This window comes from Cryptomeria japonica, chromosome 10 (genome assembly GCF_030272615.1).
Source record: "Cryptomeria japonica chromosome 10, Sugi_1.0, whole genome shotgun sequence".
In the NCBI taxonomy this organism is placed as follows: domain Eukaryota; kingdom Viridiplantae; phylum Streptophyta; class Pinopsida; order Cupressales; family Cupressaceae; genus Cryptomeria; species Cryptomeria japonica.
The window spans coordinates 483,605,969-483,625,390 of NC_081414.1; the positions used below are offsets into that span (position 1 = coordinate 483,605,969).

The 19,422-nt window shown below is 33.9% G+C and overlaps 1 protein-coding gene across 4 annotated transcripts in view; it reads right to left on the minus strand.

The window, feature by feature from the left end:
- LOC131039436 (uncharacterized) overlaps positions 1–2,057 on the minus strand; it is a 107,881-nt gene extending 105,824 nt beyond the window's left edge. Inside the window, exon 1 of one of the 4 annotated variants that reach the window (XM_059213561.1) lies at positions 1,900–2,057. The gene's annotated coding sequence lies outside the window, so the exon portion shown is untranslated. The remainder of the gene's footprint in view (positions 1–1,899) is intronic. The other 3 variants (XM_057972211.2, XM_057972206.2, XM_059213562.1) reach the window with 3 other exon arrangements.
- Between the last annotated feature and the right edge of the window lie 17,365 nt (positions 2,058–19,422).

Sequence of the window (19,422 nt, forward strand, 5' to 3'; positions counted from 1 at the left end):
TTCAAACCCTAATGGATATAATGATGTTTATTTTCCATAATAATTATGTCAAATAAGGAGGAATGCAGTGCAACTTAGGAATGAATTGTTAGGGTACGGGTTGAAAGCCCATGGGTATCTTGAATATTTCTCTCATACTGTATGGTTTTGTCTTCATGGAGCTAGTTTTTGCTAATTTAGCTGGTTCTTGGGGAGAAAATGCATGCTTTGTATGGAAAAGTGTTTCTCTTTCCTGCAAGACTATCTAGATTGTTATTGTACTATATTTTGATATATTGTGTCTTGGTAAGCTTTATCTAAGGGCGAGGGATATATATATATATATATATATGATATGAATCATATTTTTCACAATAAAGTTTTTTCAATTGTAACAAAATGTCAAGCCCTAATCTACAAAGCCTATGACTAATGGAAGGTAACCATTGTATAGTTCATAAACATATGAGAATAAGCCTAATTTGTAACCTTCATAATGAGATTTTTACTTTCCTCTTGAACTTTTATCATTGAAACTCCTTAGTGAAAACTAATAATGTTGTTATGACTTCCAATAAAAGTTAATCCATTTGTAAGCACTAAAAAATTGATGAGTTAATAAGCATTTGGTTCATCTTTCAACTCTAGAATTAAGTGCTAATGTGGATCATTGCTTCAACTTCAGCAAGCAATCTAGTAAATTTCAATGAAACAAAGATGTTGTACAAAGTAAACAGAGAGGTTGTAAAGAGAAAATTCAAAAGTACAGTTGCATAATTGAGAAAGAGATTTTGATGATCCTCTAGGAAGCCACTGACTAGCCACCAGATACACAATCATATGCAACATTAAACATGATTTTTAAATTCATCATATCAAACAATTTTATTAGAAAAGTATGCAACAAACTCTTTTGATGGCATTCTTATTGTAAGACATGCATACCAATGCCTAAGAGATATCATCGAAAAGCACATGGAATTGATTGCATTTGTGCATCAATGTAAGTTCTATCCGCAAAACCAAATGAATATTAATGCCATAATAAACACTTCCTAAGGTACAAATACCTGAAAGCAAATAAAATATTTTTGTTTTTGAGTGGCTTTTGAAAGTTTATTGTTTCTTGTGACACTTCTGGTAAAATATGAATAGATTGAAGTTTACCAACATCTTTCTTAAGCCAGTGAACTTAAATATTATGCAGATTGTCCTAGAAGACTCGTACAAAAATGAAATGTTATATCATTTGATAGCAATGTAGGAAACAGAGTGACTAACTGTATTTAGGAAAAACAAAAGAAGTGACAAATTGTGGAATGCAATCAGTACAGGATACCCAATGCAGAGAGTGAGAAGAATAGAAAAAGTTTTCAGAAAATGAGATTAGAATATTTTTTTGGTCTAGCCAGTATAAATTTGTTAATTGTCTCAAGAAATTGGATATAGGGATTCATGGTGAGAGTAAAAAGATCAGACTTAAGATTATCATCTGTGCAAGAATGACATTGCATAGAATATAATCCAAGTCTTTTTTAAAATGCTTATCAACATATGTTCAATAAATGGTAATGCAAGAGGGTAGTGATAGAAGTTAAAATGCTTATCAACATATGTTCAATAAATGGTAATGCAAGAGGGTAGTGATAGCAGTAGTAGAGTGACATATAAGAAGAATAAAACATGCGTACAATTGATCTAGATGGGTCAAGGGGTCAAATCAGTTGTTTAACCCAAAGAAGCAAAAATCACGAAAAAATCGCGAGTAATCTTTAAAAATCAGGAACGGCAGGTTAGCCGATTTTTCCCCAAAAAAATCGCGATTTTTAAAAAAATTTAAATGTGCATTTTTCAACATGCTTTGTTGGCATGTAAAGGCGTTTAAAATGGTGGAAAATTGCAAGAAAACACAAAGATTACCCTGCACGATTTACCCCCACCGTTTTCGTAGTATTTTCAACATATTACAGGTAGGGCCGTGTGATTTATCCGACTGATGCCGTTGCAGGCCCGTGCGATTCCATGCCCTAGGGTTTTTCTTTTGTTGTATTCTTTATTATTTTTTTTCTTTTATAAGATTTAACACTTATGATAAATTTAAACATATACGAAGACGTTTGCTTTTGTAAAATTTAACAATGACAAATTTGTTTTTTTTTTTCTTACTTTTACAATACAATAATATTTAAATTTAGCATTTATCATAATATTTAACAATGATAAATTTGCTTCTTTTTTCTTATTTTTACAATACAATAATATTTAAATTTAACATTTAAATAAAGTTAATAAAATTTATATTTTTTAATTTTTTTAATAAAAATTTAATAATATTTAGTTAAATTAAAATCTAATTTAATTTTTAAGAAATATAGCATTGTTTTATTTTGTTTTATTTTAATATTAACAAATGTATATATTTCAATTAAATTTTAAAGGAATTAATATTTTAAATTTATTATAAAATGATAAAATTTAACATTTACAATAAATATATGAATTTAATATGTTTTTCTTAGATTTAAAAAATACATTTTAATGAGTTAAAATTTAATTTTTAAATTATCAATATATAAAATTTAACAATTCAAATATTTAAATTAAATTTAAGTAATATAACATTGTTTTTTAATATTGACAAATGTAATTATTTCAATTAAATTTTAAATTTATTACAATACAATACAAATTTACATTTATTTTGCTTTAATATATTTTTTATACATTAAAAATCATTGTTTAATAAATTAAAATTAGTTTTTAAAAATATTATAGTTAATTTTCAAATATTAATATATAAAATTTTCAATTAAATTTAAGAAATATAGTTTGTTTTATTTTAATATTGATAGACGCAATTATTTAAATTCAATTTTAAAACTTATTAATATTTCTAATTTATTATAGTTTACTTAATTTTATTAATAATTTTGATTTACCATAAAATAAAAAATTAAGAAATATTTATATTTATATTAAAATTAAAAATTATATCTTTTAAAAACTTAATTGGAATTTTATTGTCAATATGACATAATTATTAATTACAATGATAAATAAAGGGTGCATGAGTAGCCGAGTTGGTGTGAAGGCGAGTCATGAGGCGTAGTGCTAGGCTAATGATCTCGGTGCTACGCATCAACTCCGGTTCGATTCTCACTAGTGTTACCATAAACCCTTTTGACCCGTTCATGGGTTCCCAAGGGTTAATCCTTTGAATGACCCTTTGGATGGGGAGACAGTGAAGTGGTCAAAACCAGAGAAGGCGTGGGTGAAAATAAGTTTTGCCTGTGATGATGAAGGGAAGATCCTTTGCACGGGTGCTAGAAGGCTTCAAGATGGCACTAATAATGAGGCGGAAGCTCAGGGAGCCTTATTAGCAGTTGAATTAGCAACAAATATGAAGGTGATGAAGGTACACTTGGAGGGTGATTCCCAAATTGTAGTCCAGGCATTGATTAAAGGCCACACACTGTGCTGGAAATTGAACAAATATGTACATAATATAAGTGAAAAATTGAAATCCTTCCAAAATTATTGCATCTCGCATGTGAAAAGAGAAGGAAATGTTATTGCAAATGGGTTGTCGAATGAAGCATGTGATCTCACGCTAGGGGAGGTGAGGTGGCGGTATAGCAAAAAAGAAACCGTTAATTGGAGTTAAGATCGCTTGCCAAGTTGGTAAGTTAGATAATTCAAATTTCTTGTCAGAAAGTCGGTTTCTTCTATGTAAGGTTGAGTTAATGAGCATTTATTGCGACATCTCTCTGAATTGACGGCGATGGTGGAGTGTTATGCATTGAATACAAATTTTGTAATGCTCGCACATTTAATGAAAAGAGTTGGTAAGTTAGTGAAGCCAAATTTTAATCAATTTCATTGGAATTTTCTGCAACCATCAGTGAGTTCAGAAATGGAGGCCAATTTCACTCTGGAATCCTCCAAGCTTATGTCGGCTTTTCGAGGACCTGTCCCCCTTAAGAAGCTTGAGAAAATGTTCTTAGCAAAGGACCCTCTACTCTTGAAAGCAATTCAGCTGGTTTTGGGAGAAGAGGTGGCAGTTATCAATCACCGTTACAGGTGCAGAGCTGATATCTACTCGCTCATCATGGCGTGGGGTCTAGAGTTGGGACACACCTGTGAAGAGGTGAGGAAAGTCTTGTAGAGAATTGTTCCAAGAGAGTTCCTGCTAAACTTGGAGTCCCTGTTGGAGTGGGCGGTGCCAGGATGGGGTTTTAATCTTGCCAAAGTTATCCCGGAGGAGAATAAGGAGTTGAGGGCAAGACATTCGCGAATCCAATTTCTTTGCCGCCGTGAAGAAGCTAGAGCTCATTTTAAGGATGATGTGAAGCGAGGATGGGAAGGGCTGTTAATATTTGTCCAAATTATGGATATGGAAGATGAGAATCGACAGGAGGGTGGGGAAAGAGTGGCAGAGGATTTGAGACATAGGAGGCCGATAACGAGGAAATTATCAGCAGAAATGGCAAAACAAAATGCAGTGGGTGGTGTGGCAGGTGGAAGCGGTGATGAGTCGAAAAAACCAGTTTCACGAGGGGTAGCGGGCGAGGATGCAAAAGGAAGGACAGGAGATTCACACGCCTCTGCGCGAAGAGGAGGCTCCCATCGACTCAGGGTGGTTGGCGAATCAAGCGCCTCAACTGCAAGAGATGAGAAGGAAGGGAGACGAAGTTGTCACTGCATGCCAGGGTACTTCTAGGTGCCAACTTCCTCTGTTTTGGTTTAATTAAATTTTCAGTTGAAAAATTTAAACTTTCTGGTTTTTCGTTAAGAACTGTTTAAACAGAATTTGCCAGATTTTTGAATGGCAAGATGTAATATGGAACTTTTTGTACTCGTAGCAGTGGGGGTGGGGTAAGTGTGGGCACAGGTTACTGGTTTTGAATTTCCTATTTTTGTTGGGTGGTTTGGATGAAATTTGTGGGTGGTTTTTGGGGAACTGGTTTGATAGCTAATTATCTTACTAAAGTTGTACTGTTAAGTTTTAAATAAATAAAATACAACTATTACCAATCAAAAAAAAATTACAATGATAAATACCTTCAAATTTTAAAAACAAGTATTTTTTTTTCTTTTTTTAAAAACATTTATTTTAATTTTTTAATATACATTTTTAAATCCAATTTTTTTTACGATTATTTTCCCATTTTTTCAAATAATCTTATACTTTTGATTTGCCAGTTTTTTTCCAAAACAATTTTTGAAATAATATAAATAAAATTTAAATAAAAAATTATCACCAATTTTTTATTGTAAAATAAAATATTTGAATAATTTTAAATTGAAATAAAAAAATCGCTTTGAATAAATAAAAATACTTATTCACAAATAAATAAAGTAAATAATATACATAAAATAAAATAAGAATTAAATATTTTTAAGTAACATAAAACTTTATATAGAAACTTATATACATCTATCCAAAATATGAATTGTTTTATTTTATTTTAAAATTATTTAAATAGTTTTATTTTAATTATATTATTTATTTTATTTTTGTTCAAAACTATTTTATGAGAATTTAATTTATTTCAAAATTATTTAATTTTAATTTGGAACATTATTCAAAAGCCCTTGGACATGGGACTGCCATCCCAGATTTATGCTTTTATTTTTATTTTTTAAAATATATCTTTATGCTTTTAAAATACCGTGTTGAAGTGTCTATTTTATTTGCCTACAATATTTCTATGCTATGATAATGCCCTTAAATATATATAAAAAATAATTTTTGATTGTTTTTCTATATTTTTTTGTAAATCCGATCTTTTGCCGATTTTTTTCTCGATTAATTCCCCATTTTTTCAAAAAATCTTATACTTTTATTTTGTCGATTAATTCCCCAAACGATTAATGCTTCTATGGTTTAACCAATGAAATAAAGCATAATTATTTTCACTCCATTTTAACATAACTACAAGTAAAGCTTTCCAACCACAGTATACCTTTTAAGGGAATTGATTACTAAAAACGAGCATTGTGGGCTGCAGTCAGGTTAGCTGTTGTTGCCAGCATTCAATACGATAATCTTATTCAATGAGATGCTCTATCACTGTTTCAAGTGGTCAAACAATTTACAGAAACCTAAATGCTTTCAAATTCAAATTACTAGAAGGTGATTAATAAGTGTACTTGTTTTACCCATTTACACAAGTCTGTAATTATTGGAGACTTTTTTTCTTCTTTTGTATGCTTCCACATTTTGTACAATGAGCAATTGCGGGTTGCGACCCGATTAGCCGCTATATCCACCATACAAAGAAAATCATATTCAATGAGTTGCTCTTTCGCTCTTTCACTTTTTGCATTGTGAAAGCACATACTTCAGATTACAAATTTCCAATAATTGAGCATATGTAGATTAGTCTTCAGGGAGATTGTGTGTGCAGAATATGCACAGTGTGTCAAGTTATGAACTTGAATATGCACAGTGTGTCGGGTACCAAAATTTAAAGTTGTTAGTTCACTGTCATACAAAATCTGCTCCAAACTTGCAGCCCTTAGTAAGTAGCAAATTGAAATGCTTCAAGAGTAGTGTGCATTATTGAACAGTTCGTCAAGCACAAGGGTTTGTCCCACTAGTCTAGTCAAGCGTTCATAAAAGTTGTACTTTTCAATGCTTTCTCATTTCAAAGGTACCTCATATGGACCTATGCTAACCATACAAAAATTAACAACATAGCATCGTTGAGATCATGCCATACACTACAAAATTTAAGTTTCCAAGAACATGTATTATATTGTAGCCAGAGTTCTCCAAACAGTTGACAGAAATTGAAAGCCAATTTTTCTATATCTATAGACTATAGACATAATCAGCCATTGTAACCCTCCTCTAATGTATAGTTGGTGTCTCAACTTAATGACCATTTACAGTTGGTATTTGAAATGATAGAGATTTTGCAAATAGGGTTTGTGTTGGCTTTACTTTTCTATTAATAAAATGTAGTTTTATTGTAAAGCCATGCCAAAGAACTTAGAGGAATGCACAAAAGCTAAGATAGGAACAATTTACAAACAGTTAAACTTGCTACAATTGTCTCTGATCTCTATTAGTGACCAATAGTTTCTTTCAATCAAAACGAGATCCCTATTTTCTGTTCAGCAAGAGAATGGTAGAGGGCACAACAATTAAAATTGGATTTTTTTAAACCCTAAAATGAATTAAATCTTGTACTCAATAAAGATTTTGCAAATAGGGTTTGTGGTGGCTTTACTTTTCTATTAATAAAATGTAGTGTTATTGTAAAACTAGTCAAAGAGAAAAGTAGAGAGCCTAACATAGGAACAATTCACAAACACTTACTCTTTATCGTTGTTTTGTCCAGCTGACTGCGTGCAGAATTATTACTTATTTTTCTACCCAGGTGACTGCTGCAGAATTATTACTTATTTTTTATTATAGGATTCATTGCCAGTGAAAATACTCTGACCTCTGTGAGTGACAAGTATTTTCAATGAAGAGGGGATCTCTATTTTCTGAGCTTTATGGTCTGTGGTCTTTACAATATAGCTACAAGCTGACATTTGAAGCTTATTTGTAGAGTTTATCTGGAAGCTTCCATGATAGGCATGTATGTTGGCATGTGGTTTTGTTGGCTGGGAACATGTATCTGGCAGGACAGGGTTCTTTATTTATTTGGAAGCTTCAATGGTGGTCACTTATGTGGCCATGTGGCTTTGTTGGTTACAAATTCCGAGAGCCATACAAAGTAATGGGTTTTGACGAGTCTGACATTGCTTGAGCTAGGGAGTGATGGTACTCCGACATTGTAATATGGATCATGTACAACCTGATATATTGTGTGAATCTAATCATGGAGTTGCGAGTGGTCCTTATGGGGGTAAAGCGAGAACCCGCAAGATTAGCCTGGCCTTTGGTGGCCTGTCATATTATCCTTATGCTGATGAGCTGAGTTGAAGTCGGTCAGGTCTTACCGGGACTAAGTTCTCACTCAGGAGAGAGATGAGGTTTCCATTGAGCGCAACCTCTGTGGTTATGTTTATCCAGATTTCAGTCATTTTCAGCTCTAATAGGAAAGCGATAGAAAGTTGCAAACCCTAGATGAAATTTCAAAAACTAACAAAAAAATATTCCTACAATTTGGAAAGCAAATCATACCTACCTAAATGCAGTTTCAGAACCGCCAAAAAAATCCAGGAATTTGGGAAGCAAATAATATCTAAATGTCAGCCCGCTGAAAATACTCTGGCCTCTATTACTGATTAATGCTTCCAGTCAAGATGAAATTCCTTTGTTACTGATTAATGCTTCCAATCAAGATTAAATTCATCTTTTCTGTGCAACACGAAAATAGTAAAATAATAGAGTGTACACAATGAAAATAAGTTTTCCTTTAAACCTAAAAATTAATGAAATATGTACAACATTCCATAAGTAAGTACTGATTATTATTAAATCTGCATCAATTCATTTATTTTAAATCTCCTACCTTGAATCACCATGAGTCGGTGACGACAGATGCCAACTCTCCATAATACATGCCTCATTTAGTTGAAGTTTGCCAAAAACATTACGAAGTTAAATTTCTATATTTTCTTTATTAAAAATTCATTTAAACCACCAGCAAAATTCTATCAACCAATTGTATTTCAAATTCATTTTTTAAGAAAATCTAAAAAATAATAATATCAAAAGAATCATGTTTTAAACTTTAAGATTACAGATTTTTTCCATGATTTGATTAGCAAAATTAATTTATGAAAAGTGACATAAAAAAATTAGTTCCCGCCTTAAGGCAGGGACTAATAAGGAAAGATGAACAGCTTGAATTTTGCCGGGTTAAAAATTAGTTCCCTTAAAAATTTAGATAATTGAAATAAAAATATTAAATTATTTTATTTTATTTTCAACATCATAATTTTTTTAAGATATGTAAATCTCATATCTAAAATTTAAAATTTGTAAAATTTAAGTAGCATTAAAAATTCATATTATTATTATATTTTAATAAATTATTATTAATTATTATATTTTTAAAAATTTCTATAAAACATTGATTATTAAATTTTTAAAAATTAAAATATTTGACATTATCTATGATATCAAAAGATAATTAAAAAATTGCATAAACAAAATTAATTTTTCTTAAACCTTTTGATATATTTCTTTGTATTTTTTAACCTTTTTACTATGATTTTACTTGTAATTTTTACTATGATTTTATTTGTAATTTTTAATGTAAAAATTAAAATATAATTTGTATCAGCTTAATATAGTTTTTTTAATCTCTCACTTGAATTATTAAATTTTATTTTTAAAAATTTAATTTATTTACTTGAATTTAACTATATTTATGTTCAATTTTAATATTTTATTATTAATTATTATATTTAAAAAAAATTCTATAAAACATTGATTATTAAATTTTAAAAAATTAATATATTGACATTATCTATGGTATCAAAAGATGATTAAAAATTTCATAAACAAAATTAATTTTTCTTAAACCTTTTGATATATTTCTTTGTATTTTTTAACCTTTTTACTATGATTTTACTTGTAATTTTTAATATGGTTTTATTTGTAATTTTTAATGTAAAAATTAAAATATAAATTGTATCAGCTTAATATAGTTTTTTTAATCTCTTACTTGAATTATTAAATTTTATTTTTTCAAATTTTATTTATTTACTTGAATTTAACTATATTTATGTTCAATTTTATTATAAAAAAATATTTGTTAATATTGAATTTATAATTCAATTAATGTTTTTTATATTAAAAGCAATCAAAACAAGTGGGTTGACCCAGGTACATAAAAAAGAAAAACAATGGCAAGCCAACTATCAGCAAAGCAACAGCAAATTCACAACCCCCTAAACTTTTCCTCTATCAAATACTTTAATCATTTTATGCATATTAACCAGGTAAATAAAAGTCTTAATAAAAATATGCCACGTAGGGCAACATATAGTTAAGTTCAAGCATAACTAGAAACTAAAACTATAAGTCGATAGGCCACTAGGGCCGAACAAAAAACCAGAGATCCAAACCATAGAAGACAGTTATTTATTTTTTCCATGGCTCCTCTTGGGGAGGAGCTTCCTAGCCCATTCCTTGGTGAGGAATTTGAAGAGGTCCATGTAGTCTTCGTCCTCCTTTCCTTTGCCTTTGATTGTGCTTTCCTGCAGAAGACACAAAGTGGTCGTCGAGCAGTGCATAACATTCAGAGAAAACTTGGAGACGTCCTGCAACTTGTTCTCAATGGCCTCCATTCTACTGATGATTTCTTGCAAGTTTTCAAACATACCCTCCACTTTCTTACCCAATTCCACCAAATTGTTGTCCTCTTCCTCCTTTATGCTGCTCACTTCCTCCACCACCATCATCTTATCGAACCTGAGAGTAGGGAATGAAGAGTTGGTCTAGGATTTGGGGTCGGCCTCCGGACTCAGAATTTTTTGGACTCTCAGAAGCGTGGGTGAAGCTGATAGAGTGGGGGGTCGAGGTGGACTAAAACGGGGCCACATTGTCAGAAGGGATGGAATTCCTGGTTTCGTGGGATGAGGAGGGGTCCCTTAAGGATTTCTCAGGGGGTTTGAAGGCCAATCTCACAGAGCAGCGGGGAGTGTTAGCCTCATCCGTAATCTCCACATCAGAGTCAATTTCTTGAATTCTAACTTTCTTAGGGGTTTTCGCATCCTCTGAATGGCGTTTTTTATTCTTCTCACTACAGGAGTCAATTTCAGGTAGTCGAGGAGGGCTTATGTCAGGTTTATCAGTAGCAATGGCTAGGGGTTGGTTTTCAGGCACATTCTGGACAGAAATCATGCGGGGGGTAAAGGGCCAGGTGGAAATTGTAGGGGCGGAGGATAGGCCTTGGTGCAGAATAGGAAAGTCCTTGCCTTTTTTCTTAACCTCTGCAATATCTTTTACATTAGAGTCCAAAGAGTACAGCAGAAAAAAAGGAATGGAGATAAGATCTGTATTCATGAGATGGTTAAGGAAATGAAGGTGATAATAGTAGAAGACCCCGTATCGTCCTTCAAGGGTGAAATATTTTATTATGATGTAGTAGACCTCGTCCCAAGGCGGCGGAAGCTCTTCCCGGTTGAAGTCGCCCACCCTCTTCACAGGGTTCTCCCCCTCACAGAAAAACTAGTTCAGGCTGATGGTATCTGAAATTCGACTTTGTTTCTTCCATTTCCTACCCTCCATGGATAGACCCGTCGACTGAGAAATCGCCTCTTCGTTGATTTCTAAGGAAATACCACCCATGGTAACCCTTCTATCCTCCCAGGAGGCAACGAACTACTTAGACAGTCTCTCATCGTTTCCTTTCATGCTTTCCATAAATTTATCAATCCTGCCTTCCGAGCAGACAAACCTTACCGTCGGTCTGGCTTTAAATTCATCTATTTTGTCGGGTTCTAGTCTTAGTTTGTCACCCCCCATGATCGTTTCTTCCACCTTAACAGAGAAAATGAGAAACGGGGCAACAAAGAAACAGGGCCGAACCAGAGCAGAGGCAGAGTCGAGAAGAAAACTTAGCTAGCTCTGGGATAAAATCATACAATAAACACTGCGATTATTGCAAGTAGTGTCTAAACAAATTTCACCATCACGAAATCTATTACACTCGTGTGAACCATCAATCCAACCAATGTGATTTGGTTGAGCCCAGTTGTTGCCTTTATCACCGCCAATGATATCCATTTGGATGATAATTAAAAAATTATCTTTCCCTATATCGGTACTACATCAAAAAATATCATCATTATCTAGCCCCCCTTGTAGCTGATGACAAGGCCATATGGAGCTACGTGGCAAGCCCAACCAATGATGGGCAGGTTTCCCCTCCAAATTCAAAATTTGAAAATTGGTTCTCTTCATCTGATGATAATTATATGGGTTCATCATTAGACTTGTTTTTTTTTCTTTCTCCAAGATCTCCTTGGTGATCATTGGCAGCAGATCGGTGTTCCTCCAACATCGTAAGCCATTTTGCAGTCTACCCACCATAGCCATAGAGTCAGCAGCTGCATTCCCTTCTCTGAAGATGTGGTGAATGGTGAAACAGTCAAGGTTAGCCAAAAGCATTCTAGCATCCCTCAAAATAGAATCCACTTTCCAACTAGCAACAGATCTACCACTGACAGCTTCCACAATAACTTTAGAGTCACCTTCTATTTCCAGATGTTTAATACCAATAGTAGTAGCAAATCTCAAACCCCGAAGGAGAGCCATTCCCTCAGCTTGAGTGACAATATGGTTCTTCGGGCTACCCACATAGGCTGCAAAAATATTCCCCTAGTGGTCACGGATGACTCCACCTCCCGCTTGGCAAGTATTTTGGCCAGACCCATCAAAATTTAGTTTGTGCCAAGAGGGGTTTGGGGCTACCATTTGGTCTTTTTTTTTTTTTTTTTTTTTTTTCTGTTGATCTTAGCATTATTGTTAAAGACTTTAAACTCTGGGGGGGCTTCCATAGTTCATCAATTATTTTATCAGTCGAGTTAGGAGGATTGGGGGAGGTTTTCCACCTAGTCACTGATATATTATCCATAAGCATTTTGAAGCAATTGTAGAAAACTTTATCCAGGGGGTTTCAGCATCTCTAAAGATTTTGTTGTTTCTTTCTTTCCAGATACCCCAGTAGACATGGGGAGGGATCTACCTCCATAGTTGAAGAATCGGGCGGTGGTGGGAGGGAGGTGTCCATCCAGTAACAAATTGATGAATGTTATCCTGAAAAACCCATTGCATAACACATTTTTCAAGGGTAATGGTCCACAAGTGTCCAGCGAAGGGGCAGTGGATGAAAAGATGGTCAATAGTTTTCTCCTCAGCTTTACATAAAATGCATTTGTTGGGAAGTTGGAATCTCCTCCTTTTCAAATTGTCCCGAGTCAATATTTTTCCATGCATAAGGGACCACCAGAAGAAGTTAACTTTTGGAATCAGTTGTGAGTTCCATATCTTCCTCCAACATTCAACATCACCAATGGGTCTCAGGAGCTGTCTGTAAGCAGACTTGACCGAGAACTCCCCTGACTGGGTCCCCTTCCAAATGATTATGTCCTCCTGGGGAGCTAAGGGAATTTTGCACTCAAGCATAAGATCCTGCAAATCAAGGGCAGTGGGTAATAGGTTAGGTCGATCAGAAAAGATCGGGGCTATGTTCTTCCATATTCCTCTTCCCAGCACCATGTAATCAACAATGTAATCGCCAAAGTGCTCCTTTAGGGAATACATTATTTGGAAGAATCAAGATTCAGCCAGAGGTTTGTCATCCAACCAAGAGTCTTCCCAGAACCTAATCTTCCTATCGTTCCCAATCTTCCATTTCAGTCCTTCTCTGATAACCGGCCTGAGTTTCAAGATGTTGTTCCATAATTTTGACCCATGAGGTAGATCACCAGCACTCAAATTAAAACATAACTGCTCCCTTTCCAAATACTTAGCCCTGATAATGTTACACTAGTCCGCCTCACCTTTAGCTAGGGTCCATCCTACTTTAGCAATTAAAGCCTTGTTCAAGGCATTTATCTTCCTGATACCAAGACTTCCCATGGATTTGGGTAAGCAAACAATGTCCTAGTTGACCAGAGAGGGGTGTTATATCATTTAATCCACTTAATATCCTTTAACCAGATTAAGTACCGGTAAAGCAGATTCAGATATCGATAAACAATAAAACTTAACAATAAAATAGATAATCAACGCAATGCAACCATACCACATAGCACCATGATTTGTACGTGGAAAACCTGGAAAGGGAAAAACCATAGTGGGAAGCCTACCCACAGTCAAATGATACTTCTGCAGAAAGTATGTGATATAATGAGGGGCCTGCACATGCAAGAAGGCACAATGCCTAGAGCATACTGCTCATTACAAAAGAGTCTCACTAACTACAAATAGGTTATAACCACCTCAAGATAAATGGACAACAATCCAATAGAGTGAACTGCTAGAGATAACATCTACCATGCCTAATTATAGTCTCTGTTAAGTTCAATACCAGAGGCCTTTGACCTCTTCCTTAATCCCAAATCGATCACCTATGATCGACCAAATCTCCTTTGCATATGATATTACATTTCAAGACCACGAATACTTTTTCATTCCCATCCTATGATCTTCAATGAGATCTTACATCATTTTATACCAACCCTAAGGCCTAAACTAATTAGGTCGGCCACCTAAAAGATATTACAATAAGATCATTACATAAATCCATATTACAATGATATGTCATGTTGGCTTAAGACCAAAACAACAATAACCAATCCATAGAACATCCTGAAACATCCCAGTAACGTGTAGAGTATACATTAACATGATACCGGTCCATAACCTAGATAGGCACCAAACCTATCTCGGGTCCACCATGCCAAAGCAATGTCTTCAAGAAATTTGAAGCATGATCAAAGAACATCTTCAGCATCTTGAAATCCATCTAGAAGCCGCACCAACACCACTTATGCATCCTGTCAAGATTCCTCAATGAAAGCTTTGTCGGTTAAACCTTAAACCAATGTCGGTAAGGGTTTACAAGAGTGTATGATAGAATCTAATTACCAAGGCAATACCAACTAACCAAAACATTCTCAAGGAATATGTAACACATAAAATCAAACATACTCCATTGATCCAAACATGTCGGAAGTGTCCAACAGATAGTCTCTTATGTCAGTAACACTAGATCTTCCACCGGTAACCAAAACCTGTTTGTCGGTAATCAACCATAACAACTACTATTGACATCAATGACAAAACATTAATGCAACACATAATCAATTCATCCATAATTCCAATAGGGGTAACCTCTTTAACATTGAGGGGGAGACCTAGGTAAGTCCCAAGAAGAGCAGCAGACTTACACCCCAGGATAGAGAGGATTTTAAGCTGAAGGTTGATAGAGGTGTTGAAGAAGAAGATATTACTTTTATCATAATTGATACATTTCCCTGAGGAAGAGGCATAATCTGCCAGTAAATTCTTCCATAGTTTAGCCTCAATCATTGAGGATATACCAAACATAAAGGTATCATCAATAAATTGTTGGATCACTAAGGGGGGAATAGTAGAAGCCGCTTTGAATCTCTGCAGTCTACCATTGATCATAATATCAACCACATTCCTACTCAAGACTTCAGCAATCATAATGAAAAATAAGGGGACAAGGGGTCTTCCTATCAAATACCTTTTCCATCTTTAAAGCAGCCCCTAGGGGTCCCATTGATCAAGACCAAGAACTGAACCGTAGAAACACATTCCCATATCATGTCAACAACCTTCTGATTGAAGCCCAGTTTTGAGAGAGTTTTAAATAGGAAGCATCAGTTGAATTTATCATAAGCTTTTGAAATGTCAAGCTTGAAAGCCATACCTGGGATTATGCTCCTGTCCATAGAGTGAATTATTTCATGGGTAGCAATGGCCGCATCCAGGATTTGACGACCAGGGACACAACCTTTCTGAGAGGGACTGATAAACTTAGCTAGAAGAGGCTTAATTCTATTCACCAAGACCTTAGAGATTATCTTGTATATAGAATTGCAAATAATTCAATTAATGTTATTATTGTTTGTAATATCAATATTTTATATTCTTATACTTTTCAAAATTTAAATTAAGGTTAAGAAATACAATTTTGTTAACCACTATAATATTATAAAATAAAATAATATGATATAAACATGTTTCATTTGTAAAAAAAAACTTGATATATTAATATTATATAGTTAAAAGTTATATATTTAATTTTATATAAAACTATTATTCAATTATATATTATTTTATTTCTAAAATGTATAATATCATTTATACTTATTATTATATATGCGTGCAATATTTTAATATTAAGAATTATTATATATTATATTATATGGCATTCCTTATATGCTTATCTCTTCCCCTTCTATCTCTTCTTTATATATATGTCTCTTCGTCTCTCCCTCTCTCCGTATAAAAAAACATAACATGTGCATATTGGCAATGGATCCTTATTACTCTCTATCACTCTACATCATCATGTAGATCTATGATTCCTTATCCTCCTTCCTTTATATCTTGCTCTCTCTCTCTCTCTCTCTCTCTCTCTCTCTCTCTCTCTCTCTCTCTCTCTCTCTCTCTCTCTCTCTCTCTATATATATATATATATATATATATATATATATATATATATATTTGTCTCCCTTTTTATTTTTCTCCATCTTCCTCTTGCTCCCTCTATCTCTAGACATGTGTTTGTCTATTCATTTATGTCTCTCCCTCTTTGTCCTTCTTTGTCCCTCTCGCTATTCTTAGACCTCTATATCTATATGTTATTGTCTCTTTTTTTTTATCTCTCCATACTTCTTCTCCCAACTCTCCCTTTATCTCAATCTTGTTATCTTTTCCTCTCCCTCCACCTCTATATCTCCTCTTCACTCTATTTCTATCTATATATCACTTCCTATCTCTATATTAATCTTTTTATCTCTCCCTAGATCTCTACCTCTCTAAATATTCATATTTATCTCTTTTATCTCTATCTATCCTCATCTCATCTCTTTATCTCTCTTCCTCTCTCCTTCTCTCAATATCCCTTTCCTCCATCTCCATCTTCATGTATACCTTTTTTATCTCTATCTCCTTAACCCCTCCCTCTCACTCTTCCCCTCATCTCTCCCTCTCTCCTATTACGAACAAAACATTAGCCTAATTATCTTCTCAATTCGTAGGTTTCATTTTGCTCCTAATTGTATCTTTTGTAAGTGGATGCATAGTTGGTTTGAAGATATCATTTCTTCATCAAGACCTTTGTTGCACAAACAAAATCACTTTCTAAATGGCCTACCACTTGAACTCATTTAATACACAAGAGTATGCAACTAATAGACCAAACAAATTCATAATTGATCTTCCACACATCTTCGACATACCTATTGCATACCAAGGTACAATTGCTATTTTTAGGCTAATGTCAGATTACTCCATCAAATTTCTTCTTTCACTTTCACTACTAAAATATATATATGTTTGTTTCAATGTCAAAGCAAAACTGGTGGCAAATAAAAAGACAGCTAGCTCGAGGTACCAAACAAGACAAAAAACACATAGTTCATCAATCACTAAGCTCCTTGTGAAATATAGAAACAACGAGCAATTCATTTATTATTTTCATAAAAAATAATAACTCTTCAGTTTTTAACAAATAGGCAGGGACTCAAGTTGTATCACAGCTCTTATTTTTTTATGTCCTCACAAAAGAAGAGGTATTTTTAATATTTCCTTTTTAAACATTAGCTTCAGCATTAAATGAGCCTTAAATTGAATAATTAAATTTAACTTTAGAAAAAAATTATTTTTTCTTGAATAATTAATTCCTTTTATAAAAATGCAATTCAGGCAAATGAATAAATGCACCAAAATAGCGTTGACCAAAATCGCTCCAAAAATTTCCCAACACTGTACCCGAATTGACTTACTATGAATAGTAAGTTCTTGGAAACTCTAACAAATCAACTCCGTTTGGCCCAAAATTGAATTTGCCTAGGCCAAAACCATCATAGATCCCTGCAAAGTCCTGGTTAGCCCTCGGGACTCTAGAAAAAAGGGCTAACGACAAATCGCCAAATAACTGCTAAAAAGAGGACATTACATGTGTGTCATTCCCAAATTCCTCCAAGGCCTTACGTTTCTTCTTAGAGGCCTTCGCCTTCCTAACTCTGCTATTAGTTCCTCCAGCATCAATCAAATTGTTATTCTTTCCTCCAAATTTTTTAGTTCTCCTAGTGGCCATGGACCAGTCATTCTCCTTATCTAGCTCCTCTCTTTTAGTGGAAACAAGATCCCTATCCCTATCAATATAGGCTCCATTCAAAGGCTTGAGACCGCTTCTCCCATCATTTTGGACTAGAAGAGGGGAAATTACCTCTACCTCTCATTCCTCAACTTTGCCCCAAATGTCAATTCGTCTTCCATTCTTCACCTCCATGGACATGAGTTCCCCCTAATCCCTTGCCCAATTAGACCCATCAAGGGCCCCATCAAGAAACCTACAACCTTTGCTAAAAGACTTAGGCACACTACAAATACTCCCATAAGAAGTTCCTGATGAGCCTAAATAGATTTCCCATTCTATGGAAGCTTATACATCCTTATCCAAATGGGTGGCTCCTTGATAGGCTTTGAGTAGGGGTCGAAGCCAAGAGACTAATCCCTAGCATATAGACTAGTGTTCCCCATAAACCACACCCCTCCTTAAGGATATTGTCTCTATCAAATTCTGATTGGAAAATGACCAGGAATCACAATGTCATAAATCTCCTCTGAAACTTCACTATTGACATTTCCCACTACGATCATCATGGTCCACTTCTTGCCTTTCTTAGACTTTGTCACCAAACCCTAGTCAAATAAAAAACTGGCCATAGCTTGAACATCCTCTTGAGCATCATTCATTGCCTTGCCCTCCGAAGTAGAGATTCACAACTCCTTCTTGTTGCACTTCACTAAACCCTCAACACCATTCCTTATTCAATAGTAAGTGTTTATTGTTTTTAACAAGGTAGCTTTATTTTCCACTCTTATTAAATGGGTTGTTTTTCATATAGAGCATAAATATATATTTGCACTTGGAAAAGCACCATACTAAATTCAAATCTTTGAGTCATTTACAAGTAGTTTGTAAACACCCAACATAATTTTCTAAATAAATAAAATGTCTATTTAGTGTAATTGTGGCACTATTGGGGTGCAAACCTAGGTACTTTGAGAGTTTTTCCATGTAATATTGATTTTAAATGATGCATTCTCTAGAATAAAGATCACAAAAGGTTTTTGTAGAGAGTAATAATATTAGATTTTGAGCCTTGCATTGAGGCAACTGCTATTGCTACATGATTGGCGACCATGCACTTTGTAGAGTAATTTGAGATTCGTTGAGAGAGAGAGAGGAATTAGCAAAGCTATAAAGTTTTACATAGTTTGGATTGGAGGGTTATGAGATTCTATTATATATACAAGCAAAATTGGTAAACTCAATGTATTGTAAAAACACCACCTACCTTATCATTGTAATGTAGTTTATGAAATATTTTAAAATCAAAATATAGGATCTATCTCACAACTAACTCCCTCTAGCTTACACACTATGATGGCTACCAAATGTTATACAATAAACAACCTCTTGCCCACCACCAAGACCCTATTGTTTGTCATCTATTTTGCAGCCATTGAAAACAAAATTCTACTCAAGGTATTATATTGCCTTCCTAAGTTCTCCAAGTACAATGATTTAATGTTTCTTATTAGACTTAGGAAATTTCCACACCTAGAGGACAATTGGACAAGCACACCAAACTAGAGTAAAAGCACTTGTTAAGAGTATGGTTCTTTCCTAAGTCTCTGAGATTAAAAGACAAACGCGTTGAAATTGGATTGCCAAGTCTCTGAGATTAAAAGAC